The sequence below is a fragment of the Peromyscus maniculatus genome, chromosome 5 (genome assembly GCF_049852395.1).
Source record: "Peromyscus maniculatus bairdii isolate BWxNUB_F1_BW_parent chromosome 5, HU_Pman_BW_mat_3.1, whole genome shotgun sequence".
Lineage (NCBI taxonomy): Eukaryota > Metazoa > Chordata > Mammalia > Rodentia > Cricetidae > Peromyscus > Peromyscus maniculatus.
In genome coordinates, this window is record NC_134856.1 from 22,347,812 (window position 1) to 22,370,169 (window position 22,358).

The following is a 22,358-nucleotide window of genomic DNA, read 5'->3' on the forward strand; positions in this document are numbered from 1 at the left end:
GCTTCCCAAATTCTGGTATTAAAGGCATGCAATGCCATGCTCGGCACCATCATAAACTTCTAATAATTTATGTATTAGAAGTGTTTACTATACTGTAAAAAGCACTATCCAAAGACTTTAGATGAAATACACATCAGCTTAAGAGAGCCTTTCAGTTCCTAGAACAGCACTCATTTAAAAAAAAAAAATTCAGTTTTTATTTTCCTTTAATTCTAAATATAGATCAGAGATTTGAATTCTTGCTTTTTTTTTTTTTTTTTTTTTTTTGTTGTTGTTGTTGTTGTTTGGTTGGTTTTTTGAGACAGGGTTTTTCTGTGTAGCCCTGGCTGTCTTGGAACTCGCTCTCTAAACAAGGCTGGCCTCAAACTCAAGAGATCTGCCTGCCTCTGCCGGGATTAAAGGAGTGCACCACCACCACCACCACCACCACCACCACCACCACCACCACCACCACCACCACCACCACCACCACCACCTGGTGAACTCTTCTATTTTTATTTAAACTCTCTCCTCTCGTGCCAATTAGACTTTTCCCTCTTAATGAATAGGTCTATTGCATTGTTTTGTTTATTTAGAAGGCACACCGTGCTTATCTCCACAGGGCTGTGTGGTCACAAGAGCAAACAGCTCTGCATGTAAGTCACCAAACCATTCATGAACATATTACTGTACTTCTACATTGTGTAAAGGTATATATTAAAGCTGTTTCAAGTTCCATGTACAAATTAAAAAATAATTTTTTCTCAAGAAATAGTCTGATAATATTTAGCAACAGAAACAAATTTAGTACAATTAAGAAGAATGATGATTTACTTACCAGTTCTGACAAATTATTTATTATAACCAAGTAAGTCCTTGCATTGGAGAAACCAAATTTCCCTTCATCATAGACACCAACCATCTCACATATCCTTAAAAATGGCAAAAATCAACTTTATGACTGACCAAGTAAACCAGTATCTTAATATGTACCCTTTAGAGACTTATTTTATGCATACGAATGTCTTACCTGCATGTATACCTGTGCACAATGTGCATGCAATGCCCTTGGTGACCAGAAGAGGGCACTGGATACTCTGGAACTAGATTTCACTAAACCTCTGCAAGAGTACCAAGAGCTGTTAACACTGAGTGCTCCACTGAGTGCTCTCCAGTCCTGAACACGTTCTTAAGGTGTAGTGGTAGCAACACTTTTTTAAAATTCAGAGTCCATTTACTTCAGTAAACCTATGGAAAATTACTTGACTTTGGTCACTAACAGAGAAACATTTTTCTAGATATGTATGATATGATTATTCCTTTTTTTTTTTAAATGTATACAGTGTTCTGGCTGGATATATGCCTGCATTCCAGAAGAGGGCACCAGATCTCATTACAGAGGGTTGTGAGGCACCATATGGTTGCTGAGAATTGAACTCAGAACCTTCGGAAAAGCAGCCAGTGCTCTTAACCTCTGAGCCATCTCTCCAGCCCATGATTATTCCTTTTAACTTAAAGATATTATAAACTAAGAACCATTAAACTAGAGAATAATCTCTCATCATCAAGTTAAAAAAAAAAAGGCCTAATTTTGGAAAACTTGACTAATAATTGTTAACTACAGCTCACCTTTTCCTGTAAACTGCAGGTAAGCATCAGAAGACCCAGATACCCCGCATGTAAATTTTACCATAAGTATTAAGGTATATGCTAACCCAGTTTCTAAGCAGCAAGAAAATAAAGCATAATTTCATAAATAATTCTAGCTCAAAGGCTAATACAAAGTTAAACTTAAAAAAAAAACATGGCTTTCTTTTATTTTGTGAGTTACATAACATTAAGATCTAATAGATAAATCATAAATTGATATTTTGGATTTTTTTAGGGAGCAGTTTCCCAGGTAGTTTATGTTTCATATTTTGACATCAAATATTTTTGTGTGTTTTTTTTGGTTTTTTTTTGTGTGTGTTTATTTTGAGTCTTGGTCTCTCTCTGTATGTAGCTGGAAGTCTTCTCTCCAGGTTCCCCAAGCCCCGCAGTCCCACAATCCACTTATAAAATAATCACTCAGACGCTTATATCACTTATAAACTGTATGGCCGTGGCAGGCTTCTTGCTAACTGTTCTTTTATCTTAAATTAACCCATTTCTATAAATCTATACCTTGCCACGTGGCTGGTGGCTTACCAGAGTCTCTACATGCTGCTTCTCCTGGCGGTGGCTGCAGTGTCTCTCCCCCCAGCCTTCCGCTTCCCAGAATTCTCCTCTCTCCTTGTCCCACCTACTTCCTGCCTCGTCACTGGCCACCAGTGTTTTATTTATATAGAACAATATCCACAGCACTTCCCCTTTCTTCTTTTTTTTAAAAAGGAAGGTTTTAACTTTAACATGGTAAAATTACATATAACAAAACAATTATCGAGCAAGAATTATAGTTACAATATTAAAGAAGATGTCCTATCTATCTTATATTTGTGAGTTTAAGGTTTTATATCTAACTTATCTTTTATCATAACTGAGGAAATTACAACTATCTAGTTTTCAACCACATCAAAGACCTGAGAAGGAACATAATGGTACCTGAGAAATGGTAGATGGATGCAAGCAACTTTCGGGAATCTTGCAAAAATAGACCAAGACAGCTGGCAGCCTGGACAGTCACCTAATGTTTCTCAGCATTGTTGGTGCATTCAGATTGGCTACAGGCCTAGAATATCTGACAGACCATTTTCAGAAGCAGGAATTTTGAGAGACCATCTTACCCTGTCTTGGCAGAGTACAGTGGTCACTTTCCTTGTGTCCCGCTTGTCCAGAAAGGACAGCATTGCATTTGTACTGTCAGCCATCAAGGCAAGGGCAGTTCTTTGCCCAGTAGGCCATTTTGTGCCAAAAAGACAAACTTCCAAATGGAAATGTCTTAGAAGCCCAACATTCTCTCGGGATCAATTGGTGCAGCCAGGAGCAATTGTGTCTCACATCAACAGAATTTTAAGTTATTTAAATGCCATATTCTCTAGGTCTATGAAGTGTTTGAAGATTACCTATCTATCTGAAATATATCTATGTATACCTAGAAAACTTAACTAACATGGCTACAGATATGATTATCATAGATGACTAATTATTAATCTATTTTTTAATTATCCATTACAATTTTAAATGAGTTACATAAACATAATACCTCAAACAAGAATAGAAATATATATATACACAGTATAACAATATTAACTTCAAGTTTGTATCAATAAACTAAAATCCATACCAATGTAAAACATTTTAAACATAAACTAAAATCTATACCAATGTAAAACATTTTAAACAAGTTGTTCTTTAAAAGTAGGTTCATTAATCTACCCTTTTATCTTATCATCTCCATATCCTATATATCCATATCATATCCCCTTTTCTTTTTTAGAAAGAGATCACATTTATAATCAATCTGTTTTAAATAAAAATATTGGTTTTCTCTGTCCCACACCAGAGGGCTCTTCTGATTTGGGACACAAGAATTGCCTAACCATTTTTTTTTTTAAAGCAATATGTCTGGGTTTAGAGGGGGAGTGAGCCAATTCCACCTCTAAAGCCAGCTTGGTATATTTGGGAATTTGGGCGTAGCATCTCTTACTACTTCCTGCTGGAGGGGGGCGCTGTATCTTATGGGGATGCAAAGAAAATTTTAGACCTATGGGGTAGTCCGTGAGGCTGTATTGTTTGAACCAGTTGCCTTGAAACCGCTCTGGATGCTGGATCATCTGGGCCATGGTGTCATCGGAGACTTTTCAGGGGGTCTTGGCTGTTGAAACCTGATGTATCTTAATCTGGAACAAATCCATAGCCTCTGGCTTTCTGTGGAAACAAAAGCAGAACCTCTTTTCCAAAGCAACATATCCTTAAATCCAAATTTTGAAGTCAAGGTACCTTTAAAATATACATTTTGGCATAACTCAACAGCTTTTGTAATCAAATGTTTTTCTTCAGTTACAAATATCAAAGACAACATAATCCAGATTCTCTGTGTGGTAGCCATCGTTACGTGGCTTATTTTTTATATTACCTTGAGCCTTGAGCCTATTGCTTTAAACTGTACCATTCTAAGACTGAAATAGCATTGTGGCTGCTGGCTCCACCCACTTTAGCTGCCCAACATGGCAGTGGTACATTTTCAGCCAGCTCTGGGAGTCATCAAGTCTCAGAAATAGTGGGTCTAAGCTTTCATCAAAGCAGCGTGTAGCCCAGAAACCTCTTTTTTTTTTTTTTTTAATAATAGTAAAGACTAAATCTACCACACAGCTTAATGTGCCGCTGGCAGATGCCTCATTCCCGCCATACTGCCGGTCAGACGCACACGCCAGGAACCCGCCAGTGTTCAAACCCGCGTTTTGCGCCGTCTAGCTGCTCATATGAGACAAGAAGCAGGAACCTGGTTTTGGCTCTGTTTAGAATTGGTTATTAAATATTCTCAGGTTTAAGGTGGAAGCTCGAGCCGTTGGGCGCCATTTGTAGCTGGAAGTCTTCTCTCCAGGTTCCCCAAGCCCCGCAGTCCCACAATCCACTTATAAAATAATCACTCAGACGCTTATATCACTTATAAACTGTATGGCCATGGCAGGCTTCTTGCTAACTGTTCTTTTATCTTAAATTAACCCATTTCTATAAATCTATACCTTGCCACGTGGCTGGTGGCTTACCAGAGTCTCTACATGCTGCTTCTCCTGGCGGTAGCTGCAGTGTCTCTCCCCCCAGCCTTCCGCTTCCCAGAATTCTCCTCTCTCCTTGTCCCACCTACTTCCTGCCTCGTCACTGGCCACCAGTGTTTTATTTATATAGAACAATATCCACAGCACTGTAGACCAGGCTAGCCTCAAACTCACAGAGATCTGCTTCCCTCTGCCTCCTCAGTGCTGGGATTAAAGGTGGCACCAGTTAAAGACAGTGTTCCTAATAAACTCTTAACAAGGTAGAAAATAAATCTGGGGTTAACTAAACTGAAGGAGTTTTTGTTTTTCTGCTATGTTGTACAGTCTGCTCTCAAAAGGATGTGAATCTCGTGGCAATCCTGTAGGGAAAAGGGGCTGGCTAAAGAAACCCACCCTGACCCTGGAGCCCAGAACCAGGGAAAGAAACACAGCCTGGGTCTGGGACCTGAGCCAGAGAAATGAACACTTTATCCCCAAACCCAGAACCAAGGAAACATGCCCTGACTCTGAAACCAGTACCAAAGAAACACTCTTGGTCACTAGAATCAGTCAGTGAAAGAAATATGCCCTGGCCTTAGAATTAGAGTCAAAAGGCTAAGAAAGGCCAGTGGAAGAAACAGTTTGGCTCAGATCAGAGCCATCTCTGCCCCTAGCCAACTTACCTGTGAAACCAACCAATCACAGAGCAGGAAAGTAGCACTCTGGCCCTGGAGCCCAGAACTAGGGAAAGAAACACAGCCTGGGTCTGGGACTTGAGCCAGAGAAATGAACACTTTATCCCCAAACCCAGAACCAAGGAAACATGCCCTGACTCTGAAACCAGTACCAAAGAAACACTCTTGGTCCCTAGAATCAGAGTCAGTGAAAAGAAAAGTGCCCTGGCCTTAGAATTAGTGTTTGGAGGGGGAAAAAAAAAAAAAAAAAAAGGCCAGTGAAAGAAACACAGTTTGGCTCTGGGCCATGTCTGATCCACGCCCACAAAATTGACCAATCCCTGGGCAGAAAAAAACTAACCAATCCCTGGATGACACGCCCCCCCCAAGATCCTATATAAACCGCCCTGCCTGGTCAGTTGGTGGCCGTTATCTCCACCCTGGTAGAGGCAGTCACTTTCCTGGACTCCTTCCCAAATCTCTTTCTCAAAAGAGGTTTGGGTGTGAAGATCTTCATTCACTGGCACAGTAAGAACCTTGCGGAGACATCTCACAGTGGACTAACCAAGGGGGAAAGCTGAAAAAGTAACACTTTTCTCCAGAGCCAGGAGATTGCTACATTTCTGCGGGGGTTTCCCCTTTTGCAAAGAGAAGCAAAAGAAGCAGCATCTTAGGCTAGAGAAGAAGCAGACCTCTGCTAGGAAGCCCCCTTCAGTGGGGGCTGAGCAAAGCTCCACTGTAGCGGCTCTCCCAGAAAGGGACAGGATTGCTCTGTCCTGCAGAAAGACCAGTGTGGGAGCCCGTTCTTGGGTTCCTCGTGGTGTTACCCAGCAGGTCCGCATAGAGGATGATTGGACCACGGGCCTGAGTGCAGGTGTCTGGGATGGTCTGCACTCGGCTGTGCTGTGGGGAGGTCTTTTGCTTCACTCCTTGGCATTCATTTATGTACCCTAGGGCAGAGACAGTGGAGACTGATGGATTAGGACCCAGGCCCTCTGGAGGCTATCCTGTATTATCTGTTTCTCCCCCCTCTACCCTTCTAACATTTCCTGCTGCTCCTACTCGAGAGCACTCTAATGTGGGTGTCGTGGGTAGCCCCTCCACAGATGGCGCCTGAACAGGGACAAAGAAAAAGAAAAGGTAATAATAACATATTTTTATAATATTCAGAGTGCTTGGCAAAAGGCAGAGTGGGACCGGGGCTCATTCCTGTTTTGAGTGAAAAGAAAAAGTTAATAGGGCAGGGTGTTTTATCCTCAAGAGGAAAGGAAAAATTCCTGATAAAAATTTCTGGAAGGATATCAGGTGCTACAGCATAAAATCTTCTCGATATTTCTATCTTGCATTTTCTTTTCTTTTCTTTTTTTTTTTTTCTTTTTTTTTTTTTTTTTGTGTGTGTGTGTGTTTTTCGAGACAGGGTTTCTCTGTGTAGCTTTCCTGGAACTTGCTTTGTAGACCGGGCTGGCCTCGAACTCACAGAGATCCGCCTGGCCCTGCTGGGATTAAAGGCGTGCGCCACCACCTCCCAGCCTGTCTCTCATTTTCTATCTATGAAAAATTAGGAAGGTTGAGAGTAGTGAAGTAGGGAAAATATAGGAAAATAGCACAAAGAAAACTCAAGTTAGGCAACTAGACAGAAAAACTAAGTCTTCACTTTGGGGCTATGAACACCAACTGGGAAAAATCTATCGTCTTTGAGTTTATCGGGTAGGAAAAAGATTCTTATGGAAGCTTTTGCCATGGGGACAGCTAAAATGCTAAGTCCAAGCAGCAGGAGAAAGTTATTCTCCCTGAAGCAAAATGTAGGTGTAATAAGTCAAAATTTAGAAGTTTGGGAATGAACTCGATGGTGTTTCCCTCTCTTGGGAAAAACTTAATCTTTCTCTCAAGCTGAAAGCATTTTTTTTTTTTTTGGGGGGGGAAACTTGGTAAAATCTCGCTAAAAGACTAAAAAGGCCTTTCAGAACTCTCTGAGTTTCTCTTTCGGTAAGTACAAAAATAAGATTCACCTGTTAATGACGTATACAGGAATCCACTTGTGATTCACTCTAAGGAAAAACAAATCTTTAGAGCAGGGTAAAACCTCTCTTCTGAGCTCTGGCTTTTCTAGCCAGGCGAGCAGCAGACAGAATCCCCAGAGGAAATGTTTGGGAGTACGAGCCTTAGCCACAGAGCGTCAGTCAGCGGGGCAGGAAACTGCTGACTCTGACGCATGCAGCAGTAAAAACGGAGCCTCTCCGCGGCAACCCTCTGTTAGTGTTGCACTGAGAAGCCGCGAGGCAGCACCTCGGAGTTTGGGTGCATTCCAGGATGCGGGATGCGAGGGTTCCTGCAATTGTCCAGCATGGAGCTGGAGGGACATTCTTCTCTGATGGGAGGGGCTGCTGGGGAAAGCAGTGAAGCCCAGCTGCAGAGCCAGGACAGAACTGAGAACTTGTGGTTTCTGATTCCCGGTGAGGAGAGGGTGACGCCCTAGAGGTTGTTGACTCCAGGAATAAGCCGCTGTCTGAGAGTGCACGGAACCCGCTGGGTAACTGGGTCAGGTGAAATGTAGGGAAGTACACCTGTCCTAATCCAAGCTTAGGGAGAACAGAAACCTCCCTTAGTGACAAGCAGAAGGAGATATCTGTCTGGGAGAAAGTATCTGAAGGAGCTGCGGGAAAGCTCTGTTTTATTAAATGCTTTTGTTTCTTTTCACTGACTAGGGAAAATGCACAATGCCCCGAGAAAATTTTAGAATCAGGAGTGCATGCCTTGATGCACGCAAACAATGCTGATCTGGGACCAGATCCAATGAAATAGAAACACCTATTAGGGCCACGTCAGGGAGAACAGGAAACCTTTGACTCAAGAAAACTCCCATAGTGAGAATAAGCTCGTTTACTCTTTTTAATGTGAAAGCAAGCCTAGTAAAAGGAAACAGGAAGTTTCCCAGACCCAAAAAGAACTATGGGAAATGTGAGCTACTTTTCTGACTCCCAACAGTGGGCTGATGAGAGAAATGCATTCTGGGAAAGGTAGTTTTTCAGCTAAAGATGACAATGTTGCCCAGAAAAAAATTTTCATTTTCACCTTGAAAAGTCGCTAATCGTAAACTTAAAATACAGCTTTGAAAAAAAAAAAAAATTGGGGGACGGTGGTGGCCCACGCCTTTAATCCCAGCACTCGGGAGGCAGAGGCAGGCGGATCTCTGTGAGTTCGAGGCCAGTCTGTTCTATAGAGTAAGTTCCAGGAAAGGCACAAAGCTACACAGAGAAAAAAAGAGGAAAATCGTCTAAGAGTTTGTTGAATATTAGTTCCAAGCAAAAATTGTAAGAATACAGAACTGCATTCTGTGAAGTAATCGTGCGTGCAAAGGCCTGATATTGGCCCACGGCTGAGCATGGCTTTGAACCTGCAGAAACTGCATCTTGTGACAATGAGGAAAGCAGACTTGTGTGTTCACTATGTTCTGGGTCTTCAGGGAAACTTTTTTTTCTGATACCCTCGCATTGTTCTCCCTTTAAGATAATATAAATTTATTAGCCAAAAGTTATTTTTACCATTCTAAAAATAGTTCCCCTCTTTTTTTCTCCCCAGATTTGAAGAGCCTGTATCATGGTACTGCTTTAAGTATGTTCTTATTTCTTAAATTACTAGAGTAAATCTTATGTATTTGGGTTGAGGTGATACCTCAGTCTGCAAAGTGCTTGCCACACAAGAATGAGGACCTGAGTTCAGTCCTCAGCACAGGTCCCAAGCTGGACAGCTTGCAGTCCTGTGCTAGCGACAGAGCTGGATCCTGGGGCCTCTGGACAACGATCCCAGATCAATCTGTGAGCCCCAGGACAGTGAGAGGCCCTGTTCCAAACCCCAAGCTGAACAGCTCCTGAGGGACCACACCTGAGGTTCACCTCTGACCGTACCTGCACACGCAGACAACCCCCTATATATACACTCACACCAACAGAAGTTAGATAGCTGTTACTTACCCATGTGTCTTATTTGTTCAGAAATATCATCTCTGATATCTGACACATCCCACAAGGCCAGGAAAGAGTCAAAGAACGAGCCTTCCTCTGCCTCTCGCATGTAGGGATTATAGGAGAACGAATAATGATGGGCAGTGGCCGCAAGCAACATTTCAGTGCAGACAATGAAATCCTACAACAGCCACAAAAATATCCAACATCTTTGGTCTCAAATCTAGTTTTCAAACTAACATTATCAAAGTTACTCAGGGTGTCTATTTTTTAAAATATACTCCAGATTATATTCATTTTTAAAAAATTTTTCCACTTCAAAATATCACAAGCCAAGATTTACATCTCTTTTGCATTTTCTCGGTAAAATATTTCTAAATTATTTTGAACTGTCCAGATCTTGAGCCTACACACAAAGAGGATTGTGGAACCTTTAAGAATCCATTGATAGGTTGGGGGCTCCTTCTGCTTTTCTGGGATATCAGTCATGACATCTTCACATAGCTTGGCCTCAGAAAGTGTATCCTGTGAAGCAACTGTGTCTTCCAAGTCTTGATGTTGGCTTGTATCAGGAGGTTCCTGCTCTTTTGGGACATCAGTGACAATGTCTTCACATAACTTGGATGCAGCAGCTGCATTCTGTGAAGTAATGTGTTCAAAAGCCTGATATCAGCCCATCGGGGAGGATGGCTTTGAACCTGCAGAAACTGCATCTTGTGAGGATGAGGAAAGCAGACCTGTGTGTTCAGAATGCTCCAGGTTTTCAGGAAAATATTTTTTTTTCAGGTAGTCTCTTACTGTTCTCCCTTTAAGATAATATAAATTTATTTGCCAGGGGGCTCCTTCTGCTCTTCTGAGAAATCAATTATGACATCTGTGAACTTAGCTCAGTTGGTAGAATGCTTGCTTGCCTCAAGTGCTCAAAGCCCTGGGTTCCATCCTCAGTGTTGAATAAACAGAAGCCCTGAGAATGTGGAGGTTGGAGAACCATCCTAGGCTACAAAGTAAGCTCCAAAACAGCCTGGTCTACATGAGACTTTATCTCATTAAAGAAAGAAACAAAAGATGGAACTTCAAACAGAAAAACAATTAGCAAAGTCCAACTAACGGGAATCCTTTCGTTCCAGGAAGCAGGCTAAAAGCTTATAAAATCCAGAACGGAGCTTTCAAGGTAGTTTATCTGATCTGGTCAAGCCCAGTATCTGCACAGCAGATGTGATTTCAAGAATAGTTTTCTGGGAACTGATGGGTACTGGCGAAGCATTCTAAGCAGCAACGTTTACTGTTTTTCTCCACCAGGTTCCACCTCCACTTGTAGCGGCAAAGTGAAATCAAACAGGTCTGTTTAATGTTCAGAGATGAAATGTTTTTCTGACCCCCCAAGCATTAAAGGCTGACAAAGGGATCCTGCCAAACAGACTAAGAAAGTGTAAAGGTGCTGGACCCTCTTACCTTCACATTGTGATATTTCAAAATACACAAGGTAACCAAGATCAGGATGCTAATTATATAAATGAGTATGACCAGGGGTTGGATCCATTGCCTCCAGTTTTTCCCATAGCACACACAGGCCATTTTCTTCAGTGAAAAATCATTGAACAGCCAAGAAAATGAACCAAATCAAGATTTTGACACTTTCTCTTCTTGAGCTGTTTTCTGTGAAGTCAGACGTCAGACCTTTATGATTGGGCAGCTACGGAGGAGGGCGTGACTGTAACCAAGGTTACTGAGGGCGTGGTGGGAGGGATGCAGAGGAGGGTAGTGGAGGATTGTTGGCTTCGCTAACTTGGCAGGTCTTAGTGGATCCTCAGAAGGGTTCCGGAAGTTGTAGGGACTGGGGACGGTTCAGAAACACGTGCTGCATTCTTGAGACTTTGTTCCATCTAAAGGAAAGCCTTAGTGAGGGCCAGAGCAGAACTTGAGACAGGCTTTTTTTCTGAAAAGGCTCCCTGGTTGTCTTTAAGGATGGAATTAGAAACTGGCTGGAAAAACACAAAATAGGAAACCTTCACTTAGATTTCAGTCAGTTGCTACAGTTTAGAGCCCTAAGGAGGGATTTCTCAGCATAATTTCTGAACCCAGTATAAGAATCATTCTTAAAAATAGCTTATTTGTGTTAGAGTCGGCGCTGACAAGAGAAGCTGCACTCCGATATTGAGTCACTCAGAAGCAGTTTATTGTAGGTGTGCACACGGGTCAACAGTCAAGCTGAGGACTGAAGACCCCGAAGCTCCAGCTCCTATAGGCTTTTTATAGGGCAGTTTCACACGGGTGGGGTAGAGGGGTTACTCAGGGTCTGGGTGGTTTTGGGTGGGTAACAGCAGTTTCTGGGAAATCTTGAGTATATCTCGTAGTAAATGCCTTAGGCCATATTTAGCTGGCCGTATTTCAGTAAAGTCCACTTCCCAGTGTTGGCCCGGTCGACTCCCTCGTAGTCTCTTTCCAGGAGCCACCCGACCAGGGTATGCATTAACCTGCTGGCAGGCTTGGCAGCCTGCCAGCACTTCCTCTGCCATCCGCCTCCTTTCAGACGGGGAGTGGGTTTTATTCTCTGCTGTGAGTTGGACTAACTTCTGGCTACCCAGATGGGTCAGCTTGTGGATTCGTTCCAGAGTGTCCTTCAGAGTCTCAGGGGCCAGAGGCTCTTCAGAGACTGGGCTTTTAGAGGGTGACAGGTGGACTGTCAGGTGCCTGATGCCTCGGAGAGCTGCCTCCCTTGCTTCCTGGTCAGCCCTCCGGTTCCCAACCGCAACTGGGGAGTCGCCCTTCTGGTGTCCTGGGCAATGTACGATGGCCAGCTCACGAGGCAGCATGACGGCATCTAGTAGCGCCTCGATTTTTTATTTTTAACTTCCTTTCCTGCCGATGTTAATAGTCCCCTCTCCCTGTATATGGCTCCATGCACATGCGCGGTTGCAAATGCGTACCGGCTATCTGTGTAGATGGTGGCTCGCTTACCCGCTGCCATGGTGAGGGCTTGGGTGAGCGCAATCAATTCGGCTTTTTGAGCCGAGGTTCCCTCTGGGAGGCTGCTAGACCAGATGACCTTATTCTTGTCCACCACTGCCGCTCCCGCCTTCCGCTGCCCCTCATTAGGAAACTGCAGCCATCCGTATACCATATCAGGTCCGGGTTGGCCAGTGGTTGGTCCGTTAAATCTGTCCGGACCCCAGTTTCCTCCGCCAGGATGGCACCACAGTCATGCACTGGCTCTCCCTCCTCTTCTTGTTGGGCAACTGGGAGGAGGGTGGCTGGGTTAAGGACGGATGGGGGCCCGAAAGTGATGCGGTCCCGGTCCAGGAGAGTTGTCTGATAGTATGTGGCCCGAGCATTGCTGAGCCATCAGTCCGGCGGACAGTGCTCTCCAATGCATGGGGAGCTATAATAGTCAGATGCTGTCCCAGAGTTAATTTATCTGCGTCCCTCACCAGCATGGCGGCTGCTGCCACCGCCCGGAGGCAGGTCGGCCATCCCCTGGCTACAGGATCAAGCCGCTTTGATAGATAGGCAGTCGGTCTTTTCCATGGACCAAGGGCTTGTACTAGGACGCCGACCGCCACCCCACCCTTCTCATGTAAGTGCAGGGTGAAGGGTTTACTTACATCCTGGAGAGCAAGCGCCGGGGCTGACAGGAGTGTCCTTTTCAGTTTCTCAAATGCCAGATGGTGCTCCTTCTGCCAGACAAAAGGGGTCTTTTCTTTTAATAAGGGAGAGAAAGGCTCTGTTATGGCAGCGAACCCTGGAATCCAGAGTCTGCTGAACCCAGCTGGGCCCAGGAATTTGCGTAACTGCCGGTGATCTGTTGGAGTTGGTATGCTGGCCACGGTTTGCTTCCGGGCATCCGTGAGCCACCTCTTCCCTCCTTCCAAGGAGTAACCGAGGAAGGTGACTTTGTTTTTACAGATCTGCGCCTTTTTGGCAGATGCCCTGTACCCCAGCCTAGCCAGGGTATCTAGAAGTTTTACAGTCCCAAGTTTGCAGGCGTCCTGAGTTTCAGCTGCCAGGAGTAAATCATCTACATACTGGAGGAGAGTGACATCAGGGGTGGTCTCTCGATACCCCCGAAGGTCTCGGTGTTGGGGAGTTCTTAAATCCTTGCGGAAGTCTAGTCCATGTTAGCTGCCCTGTCCTCCCTTCCTCAGGGTCTGACCATTCAAAAGCAAAGAGCTTTTGGGAATCTGGGTGGAGGGGTAGGCAGAAGAAGGCATCTTTCAAATCCAGAACAGTGTACCTACCAATTGCGCTCTGGAGGCAAGGTACTCAGGAGATTGTAGGGGTTGGGCACTGTAGGGTGAATGTCTATTACCCGGGAGTTTACTTCCCTCAGATCCTATACTGGTCTGTAGTCATTTGTTCCTGGCTTCTTTACCGGTAGGACCGGAGTGTTCCACTCTGACTGGCATGGTTTCAGAATGCCCAGTTCCAGAAACCTCCTGATGTGGGGTTTTGTGCCTTCCGGGGTTCTCGACTGAGCCGGTATTGTCTTACACGCACCGGCACAGCGGTGGGCTTAAGGGTGACTACCACCGGAGGTTGTTCTTTAGCCAGCCCAAGGCCCCCTGTCTCTGCCCACGCATTAGGAAACCTGTGAATCCATTCCTCGTTGTTCGGGGAGACAGCAGCTACAGAGGCTTTAACTGCTGCTCCATACAACCGATACTCCTCAGCGGCTGGGAGTTCTAATGTGAGGAGATGGAGGTCCCCCACTTTCGGGTGTGCAAATTTTAATTCTGGGCCCCGAGCGGTATAGGAGATTTGTGCTCCCAATTTTGTCAGGAGATCTCTGCCCAAAAGCGGCGCCGGACAGTCAGGCAGGACTAGGAAGGAATGCTGTACAGTACCTTTTCCCAAGTTGACTGTTCTCTGGGTGGTCCAGGGTCTCTCTCTGCTTCCATTCGCTCCTTGAACCAGTGACTTTTGGGTAGATAGAGGCCCCAGCGGATGCTGGATGGCTGAGTAGACTGCCCCTGTGTCCACCTCAAAGTCCACTGGGGTCCCCTCCACTTCAAATGTTACCCGGATCTCGGGGAGGGAATCCGAACCCTGACTCCCTCAGTCTTCGAGGGCAAGGACCTGTCGACCTCGCCCTTTTAACTTCTTTGGGCATTCTCTGGCCCAGTGACCTTCCTCTTTACAGTAGGCACATTGGTTTGGTCCCAGAGGAGAGCGGCCTCCCCGGCCTCCTCCTCCTCCTCCTCGCCCCCGTGGCCCTGGCCCGTCTCTTACCGCGGCTGCAAGAATCCGTGTCAAATCCCGATTCTGGCGTTTTTGTCGTTGTTTCACTTTTTCCTCTTTTTCTTTTTCCAGTCGAATCTCTTTTTCTTCCGCAGTCTCTCGCTTATAGTAGACCTTCTCTGCCTCTTTAACCAGATCTCTCAGGCTCAGCCCTTGCAATCCATCTAATCTCTGCAACTTCCGCCGTATATCTGTGGCGGACTGTCCTATAAAGGCCATGCTTACTGCTCCCCTCAATTCCTCTGACTGTGGGTCACAGGGGGTATACCTTCTATATGCCTCCATGAGTCTCTCAAGGAAGGCAGAGGGGGTTTCTTCAGGCCCTTGAAGAACCTCACCTCCTTAGCCAAATTAGTGGGTCTTCTGGCCGCTGCACGGAGACCCGCCATTAGAGTCTGGCGATAGAGGGACAGATGCTCCCTACCTTCTGGAGTGCTCGGGTCCCAGGTCGGACGTCTCAAGGGGAAACGCTCATCAATGAGATTGGGGAGCTGGGTTGGCCGTCCGTCTGGTCCAGGGACTAACTTCCCAGCCTCCAGGAGGATGCATTCCCTTTCTTCTGTGGTGAAAAGGACCCCCAGAAGTTGCTGGCAATCGTCCCATGTAGGCTGGTGGGAATACATGATGGACTCGAGGAGCCCGGTTAGTCGGGTGGGATCTTCAGAAAAGGGTGGGTTATTATTTTTCCAATTATATAAATCTGAGGAGGAAAACGGCCAATATTGGAGGGCAGGCATGTCTCCCCCAGCCCCATCCTCAATGGTTCCCCCAATGGGGCGCAGGGGCAGTGTGACCGCACTACTTACCTGCAGGCCCATGGCCACAGCTTCCGCGCTCTGCCATTCCCACGTATCCTTTTCAGAAATTTAACGCCAACCTTTACCAACAGTGCTATAAGGACTGCTTGCCTGTATGTCAAGAAAAGGTAAAGGTCAGATCTAGATCATGAAATGACCAACTGTCTATGCAATTAGGGGCTCTGGAGGGGGCTCAGTGTGTAAAACACTTGCTGCACAAGTGTGAGGACCTGAGTTAGAGTCACAGAAGCCAGGGAAGGCTGGCATGGTGGTGCACATCTGTAAACCCGGCGCTCCTGCAGTGAGCCGAGAGGTGGGGTAAGAGAATCCTGGGAAGACTGCAGGCCGGCGAGCCTGATGTGTGCAGAGTGACAGTTAAGAGACCCCATCTCAAATGAAAGGCGAGGACCGATACCCAAAGCTGTCCTCATTTCCACATGCACACATGGCATGGACGTGTGCCACTCACACAATAAACACATGCATATCCTATACACAAAGAGATTAAAACGTGCACCTAAAAACAGTGAAGGCCTCAATGTACCCCAGGACCCCCCACTGCTCTGCCTTCAGGGCATAGTCCCAAACAAGGTCTGCTTATATGAAATATACTCACCTTGCCTCATGAATTTATTCTACTAGCTTCATAAGATGAATTTCATTATGTATTCTCAGACCTTCATCATTTGGCTCATATATCATTTTTGCTTTGAAACTATGCACAAACAATTAGATTCTAAGTTCTAACAGCTTGTAAGTAAAGGCCTGGTACTCAAGTGTATTTACATGTGTAATTACTAGGATTTGATTGTATTCTTCATTCATTCATTTAGATACAGGGTCTACCAATGGAACCCTAGTTTTTCTAGGACTTGCTATGCTGACCGACCTGGCCTTGATCTGGCAGCCTCTGCCTCCCAAGTGCTGAGATTAAAGGTATGTGCCACCATGCCTGGATAATTACTAGGACAAAAAATATTTATTTCTGGCTGTGTGTGTGCACACATGTAACATGTTGTGTGTGTGGAGGTCAGAGGCCAGCCTGCAGGAGTCATTTCTTTCCATCTACCTCGTGGGCTCTTTGATGGAACTCCAATCGTCAGGTTGGTGACAGCAAGCATCTTTTCCTGCTGGCCCATTTCACTGGCCCTATTAATTTCAGTTTTGATTTCTCTCCCTTTTTAAGCCTTACTTCTTATGATTAGTGTGGCAGGGTGCCAGAGGACAGGTTTGTGGAGTTGGTTCTCTACTTCCACCTATACAGAGGTCCTGGGGATTAAACTCAGTTCATTAGGCTTGCATAGCAAGTGCCTTTCCCCAGGGAGCTAGCCTGCCAGCCCACAGAGTATCTGCATTATAATGCCATCGAGTCCCAGAAGTCTCTGTAGCATATGATGTGTGCCTTCAACTGCTAATGATTACTTCTGGCAGTGCAATTTCATGAATTCCTTCTCCTCTGCCCTGCTGAATTGCTAAACTGGATCAGATTGTTTCTATAACTCTTAGTATCTATCCTGTCCTAACACCATGGCTAGTTTGCTGTTTGCTTTGTGACAGTGAGGACAGACAGTAGGGCAGTGGATACACCATGCAGACACTGTGATGGATCTCCAGCCCTACCCTGTGTTTTAAAGGACACTCACTGATAAACATTTCCCTGTCATTACATGTTTTCTCCCAAATTGATAGCTGTTTTAGTTATGACAGATTTTAGGTAATTTGTTCATTTTGAGACAGGGTCTCACTATGTAGCTGACTGGCCTCAAACTTGCTATGCAGACCCTGCTAGCCTTGAACTCAGAGAGAGTCACCTGCTTCTGCCTGCCCGGGGAGTGCTGGGATTAAAGGTATACACCACCACACCAACATCAAGATATTTAGGCTATCTCAAATTATCTTCATCTTTTAAATGTCACAGTGGCCATCTGACTACTTCTTTGATTGTTCAGATACAAGATAACACAAGGTGGCAGAGGCTGGTCCACAACTTGCTTTATAGAGCAGGCTGTCCTCAAACTCACAATGTGAGATTCTCTTGCCTCACCCTGAATGCTGGGTTGCAGGTATGTACCACCACACATGACTAAGATTATTTGTTTTTTATCTTTTTAAAACTATTTAATATTTATTTTAATGTGCATGCATCTTAATATGTACCCTTTAGAGACTTATTTTATGCATACAAATGTCTTACCTGCATGTATACCTGTGCACAATGTGCATGCAATGCCCTTGGTGACCAGAAGAGGGCACTGGATACTCTGGAACTAGATTTCACTAAACCTCTGCAAGAGTACCAAGTGCTCTTAACACTGAGTGCTCCACTGAGTGCTCTCCAGCCCTGAACACCTTCTTAAGGTGTAGTGGTAGCAACACTTTTTTAAAATTCAGAGTCCATTTACTTCAGTAAACCTATGGAAAATTACTTGACTTTGGTCACTAACAGAGAAACATTTTTCTAGATATGTATGATATGATTATTCCTTTTTTTTTAAAATGTATACAGTGTTCTGGCTGGATATATGCCTGCATTCCAGAAGAGGGCACCAGATCTCATTACAGAGGGTTGTGAGGCACCATATGGTTGCTGAGAATTGAACTCAGAACCTTCGGAAAAGCAGCCAGTGCTCTTAACCTCTGAGCCATCTCTCCAGCCCATGATTATTCCTTTTAACTTAAAGATATTATAAACTAAGAACCATTAAACTAGAGAATAATCTCTCATCATCAAGTTAAAAAAAAAAGGCCTAATTTTGGAAAACTTGACTAATAATTGTTAACTACAGCTCACCTTTTCCTGTAAACTGCAGGTAAGCATCAGAAGACCCAGATACCCCGCATGTAAATTTTACCATAAGTATTAAGGTATATGCTAACCCAGTTTCTAAGCAGCAAGGAAATAAAGCATAATTTCATAAATAATTCTAGCTCAAAGGCTAATACAAAGTTAAACTTTAAAAAAAAACATGGCTTTCTTTTATTTTGTGAGTTGCATAACATTAAGATCTAATAGATGAATCATAAATTGATATTTTGGATTTTTTAGGGAGCAGTTTCCCAGGTAGTTTATGTTTCATATTTTGACATCAAATGTTTTTGTGTGTTTTTTTGTTTTTTTGTGTGTGTTTATTTTGAGTCTTGGTCTCTCTCTATAGACCAGGCTAGCCTCAAACTCACAGAGATCTGCTTCCCTCTGCCTCCTCAGTGCTGGGATTAAAGGTGGCACCAGTTAAAGACAGTGTTCCTAATAAACTCTTAACAAGGTAGAAAATAAATCTGGGGTTAACTAAACTGAAGGAGTTTTTGTTTTTCTGCTATGTTGTACAGTCTGCTCTCAAAAGGATGTGAATCTCGTGGCAATCCTGTAGGGAAAAGAGGCTGGTAAAGAAACCCACCCTGACCCTGGAGCCCAGAACCAGGGAAAGAAACACAGCCTGGGTCTGGGACCTGAGCCAGAGAAATGAACACTTTATCCCCAAACCCAGAACCAAGGAAACATGCCCTGACTCTGAAACCAGTACCAAAGAAACACTCTTGGTCACTAGAATCAGTCAGTGAAAGAAATATGCCCTGGCCTTAGAATTAGAGTCAAAAGGCTAAGAAAGGCCAGTGGAAGAAACAGTTTGGCTCAGATCAGAGCCATCTCTGCCCCTAGCCAACTTACCTGTGAAACCAACCAATCACAGAGCAGGAAAGTAGCACTCTGGCCCTGGAGCCCAGAACTAGGGAAAGAAACACAGCCTGGGTCTGGGACTTGAGCCAGAGAAATGAACACTTTATCCCCAAACCCAGAACCAAGGAAACATGCCCTGACTCTGAAACCAGTACCAAAGAAACACTCTTGGTCCCTAGAATCAGAGTCAGTGAAAAGAAAAGTGCCCTGGCCTTAGAATTAGTGTTTGGAGGGGAAAAAAAAAAAAAAAAAAAAAAAAAGGCCAGTGAAAGAAACACAGTTTGGCTCTGGGCCATGTCTGATCCACGCCCACAAAATTGACCAATCCCTGGGCAGAATAAAACTAACCAATCCCTGGATGACACGCCCCCCCCAAGATCCTATATAAACCGCCCTGCCTGGTCAGTTGGTGGCCGTTATCTCCACCCTGGTAGAGGCAGTCACTTTCCTGGACTCCTTCCCAAATCTCTTTCTCAAAAGAGGTTTGGATGTGAAGATCTTCATTCACTGGCACAGTAAGAACCTTGCGGAGACATCTCACAGTGGACTAACCAAGGGGGAAAGCTGAAAAAGTAACACTTTTCTCCAGAGCCAGGAGATTGCTACATTTCTGCGGGGGTTTCCCCTTTTGCAAAGAGAAGCAAAAGAAGCAGCATCTTAGGCTAGAGAAGAAGCAGACCTCTGCTAGGAAGCCCCCTTCAGTGGGGGCTGAGCAAAGCTCCACTGTAGCGGCTCTCCCAGAAAGGGACAGGATTGCTCTGTCCTGCAGAAAGACCAGTGTGGGAGCCCGTTCTTGGGTTCCTCGTGGCGTTACCCAGCAGGTCCGCATAGAGGATGATTGGACCACGGGCCTGAGTGCAGGTGTCTGGGATGGTCTGCACTCGGCTGTGCTGTGGGGAGGTCTTTTGCTTCACTCCTTGGCATTCATTTATGTACCCTAGGGCAGAGACAGTGGAGACTGATGGATTAGGACCCAGGCCCTCTGGAGGCTATCCTGTATTATCTGTTTCTCCCCCCTCTACCCTTCTAACATTTCCTGCTGCTCCTACTCGAGAGCACTCTAATGTGGGTGTCGTGGGTAGCCCCTCCACAGATGGCGCCTGAACAGGGACAAAGAAAAAGAAAAGGTAATAATAACATATTTTTATAATATTCAGAGTGCTTGGCAAAAGGCAGAGTGGGACCGGGGCTCATTCCTGTTTTGAGTGAAAAGAAAAAGTTAATAGGGCAGGGTGTTTTATCCTCAAGAGGAAAGGAAAAATTCCTGATAAAAATTTCTGGAAGGATATCAGGTGCTACAGCATAAAATCTTCTCGATATTTCTATCTTGCATTTTCTTTTCTTTTCTTTTTTTTTTTTTCTTTCTTTTTTTTTTTTTTTTGTGTGTGTGTGTTTTTCGAGACAGGGTTTCTCTGTGTAGCTTTCCTGGAACTTGCTTTGTAGACCGGGCTGGCCTCGAACTCACAGAGATCCGCCTGGCCCTGCTGGGATTAAAGGCGTGCGCCACCACCTCCCAGCCTGTCTCTCATTTTCTATCTATGAAAAATTAGGAAGGTTGAGAGTAGTGAAGTAGGGAAAATATAGGAAAATAGCACAAAGAAAACTCAAGTTAGGCAACTAGACAGAAAAACTAAGTCTTCACTTTGGGGCTATGAACACCAACTGGGAAAAATCTATCGTCTTTGAGTTTATCGGGTAGGAAAAAGATTCTTATGGAAGCTTTTGCCATGGGGACAGCTAAAATGCTAAGTCCAAGCAGCAGGAGAAAGTTATTCTCCCTGAAGCAAAATGTAGGTGTAATAAGTCAAAATTTAGAAGTTTGGGAATGAACTCGATGGTGTTTCCCTCTCTTGGGAAAAACTTAATCTTTCTCTCAAGCTGAAAGCATTTTTTTTTTTTTTTGGGGGGGGGAAACTTGGTAAAATCTCGCTAAAAGACTAAAAAGGCCTTTCAGAACTCTCTGAGTTTCTCTTTCGGTAAGTACAAAAATAAGATTCACCTGTTAATGACGTATACAGGAATCCACTTGTGATTCACTCTAAGGAAAAACAAATCTTTAGAGCAGGGTAAAACCTCTCTTCTGAGCTCTGGCTTTTCTAGCCAGGCGAGCAGCAGACAGAATCCCCAGAGGAAATGTTTGGGAGTACGAGCCTTAGCCACAGAGCGTCAGTCAGCGGGGCAGGAAACTGCTGACTCTGACGCATGCAGCAGTAAAAACGGAGCCTCTCCGCGGCAACCCTCTGTTAGTGTTGCACTGAGAAGCCGCGAGGCAGCACCTCGGAGTTTGGGTGCATTCCAGGATGCGGGATGCGAGGGTTCCTGCAATTGTCCAGCATGGAGCTGGAGGGACATTCTTCTCTGATGGGAGGGGCTGCTGGGGAAAGCAGTGAAGCCCAGCTGCAGAGCCAGGACAGAACTGAGAACTTGTGGTTTCTGATTCCCGGTGAGGAGAGGGTGACGCCCTAGAGGTTGTTGACTCCAGGAATAAGCCGCTGTCTGAGAGTGCACGGAACCCGCTGGGTAACTGGGTCAGGTGAAATGTAGGGAAGTACACCTGTCCTAATCCAAGCTTAGGGAGAACAGAAACCTCCCTTAGTGACAAGCAGAAGGAGATATCTGTCTGGGAGAAAGTATCTGAAGGAGCTGCGGGAAAGCTCTGTTTTATTAAATGCTTTTGTTTCTTTTCACTGACTAGGGAAAATGCACAATGCCCCGAGAAAATTTTAGAATCAGGAGTGCATGCCTTGATGCACGCAAACAATGCTGATCTGGGACCAGATCCAATGAAATAGAAACACCTATTAGGGCCACGTCAGGGAGAACAGGAAACCTTTGACTCAAGAAAACTCCCATAGTGAGAATAAGCTCGTTTACTCTTTTTAATGTGAAAGCAAGCCTAGTAAAAGGAAACAGGAAGTTTCCCAGACCCAAAAAGAACTATGGGAAATGTGAGCTACTTTTCTGACTCCCAACAGTGGGCTGATGAGAGAAATGCATTCTGGGAAAGGTAGTTTTTCAGCTAAAGATGACAATGTTGCCCAGAAAAAAATTTTCATTTTCACCTTGAAAAGTCGCTAATCGTAAACTTAAAATACAGCTTTGAAAAAAAAAAAAAATTGGGGGACGGTGGTGGCCCACGCCTTTAATCCCAGCACTCGGGAGGCAGAGGCAGGCGGATCTCTGTGAGTTCGAGGCCAGTCTGTTCTATAGAGTAAGTTCCAGGAAAGGCACAAAGCTACACAGAGAAAAAAAGAGGAAAATCGTCTAAGAGTTTGTTGAATATTAGTTCCAAGCAAAAATTGTAAGAATACAGAACTGCATTCTGTGAAGTAATCGTGCGTGCAAAGGCCTGATATTGGCCC

General features: G+C 44.7%; 1 long non-coding RNA gene across 3 annotated transcripts in view; it reads left to right on the forward strand.

Moving 5' to 3' along the window:
* Positions 1 to 481: 481 nt before the first annotated feature.
* The window catches only part of LOC143273283 (uncharacterized), a 29,062-nt gene continuing 7,185 nt past the window's right edge, over positions 482 to 22,358 (forward strand). Inside the window, exon 1 of one of the 3 annotated variants that reach the window (XR_013051217.1) lies at positions 482 to 21,439. This is a non-coding gene — a long non-coding RNA (uncharacterized LOC143273283). The remainder of the gene's footprint in view (positions 21,440 to 22,358) is intronic. The other 2 variants (XR_013051218.1, XR_013051219.1) reach the window with 2 other exon arrangements.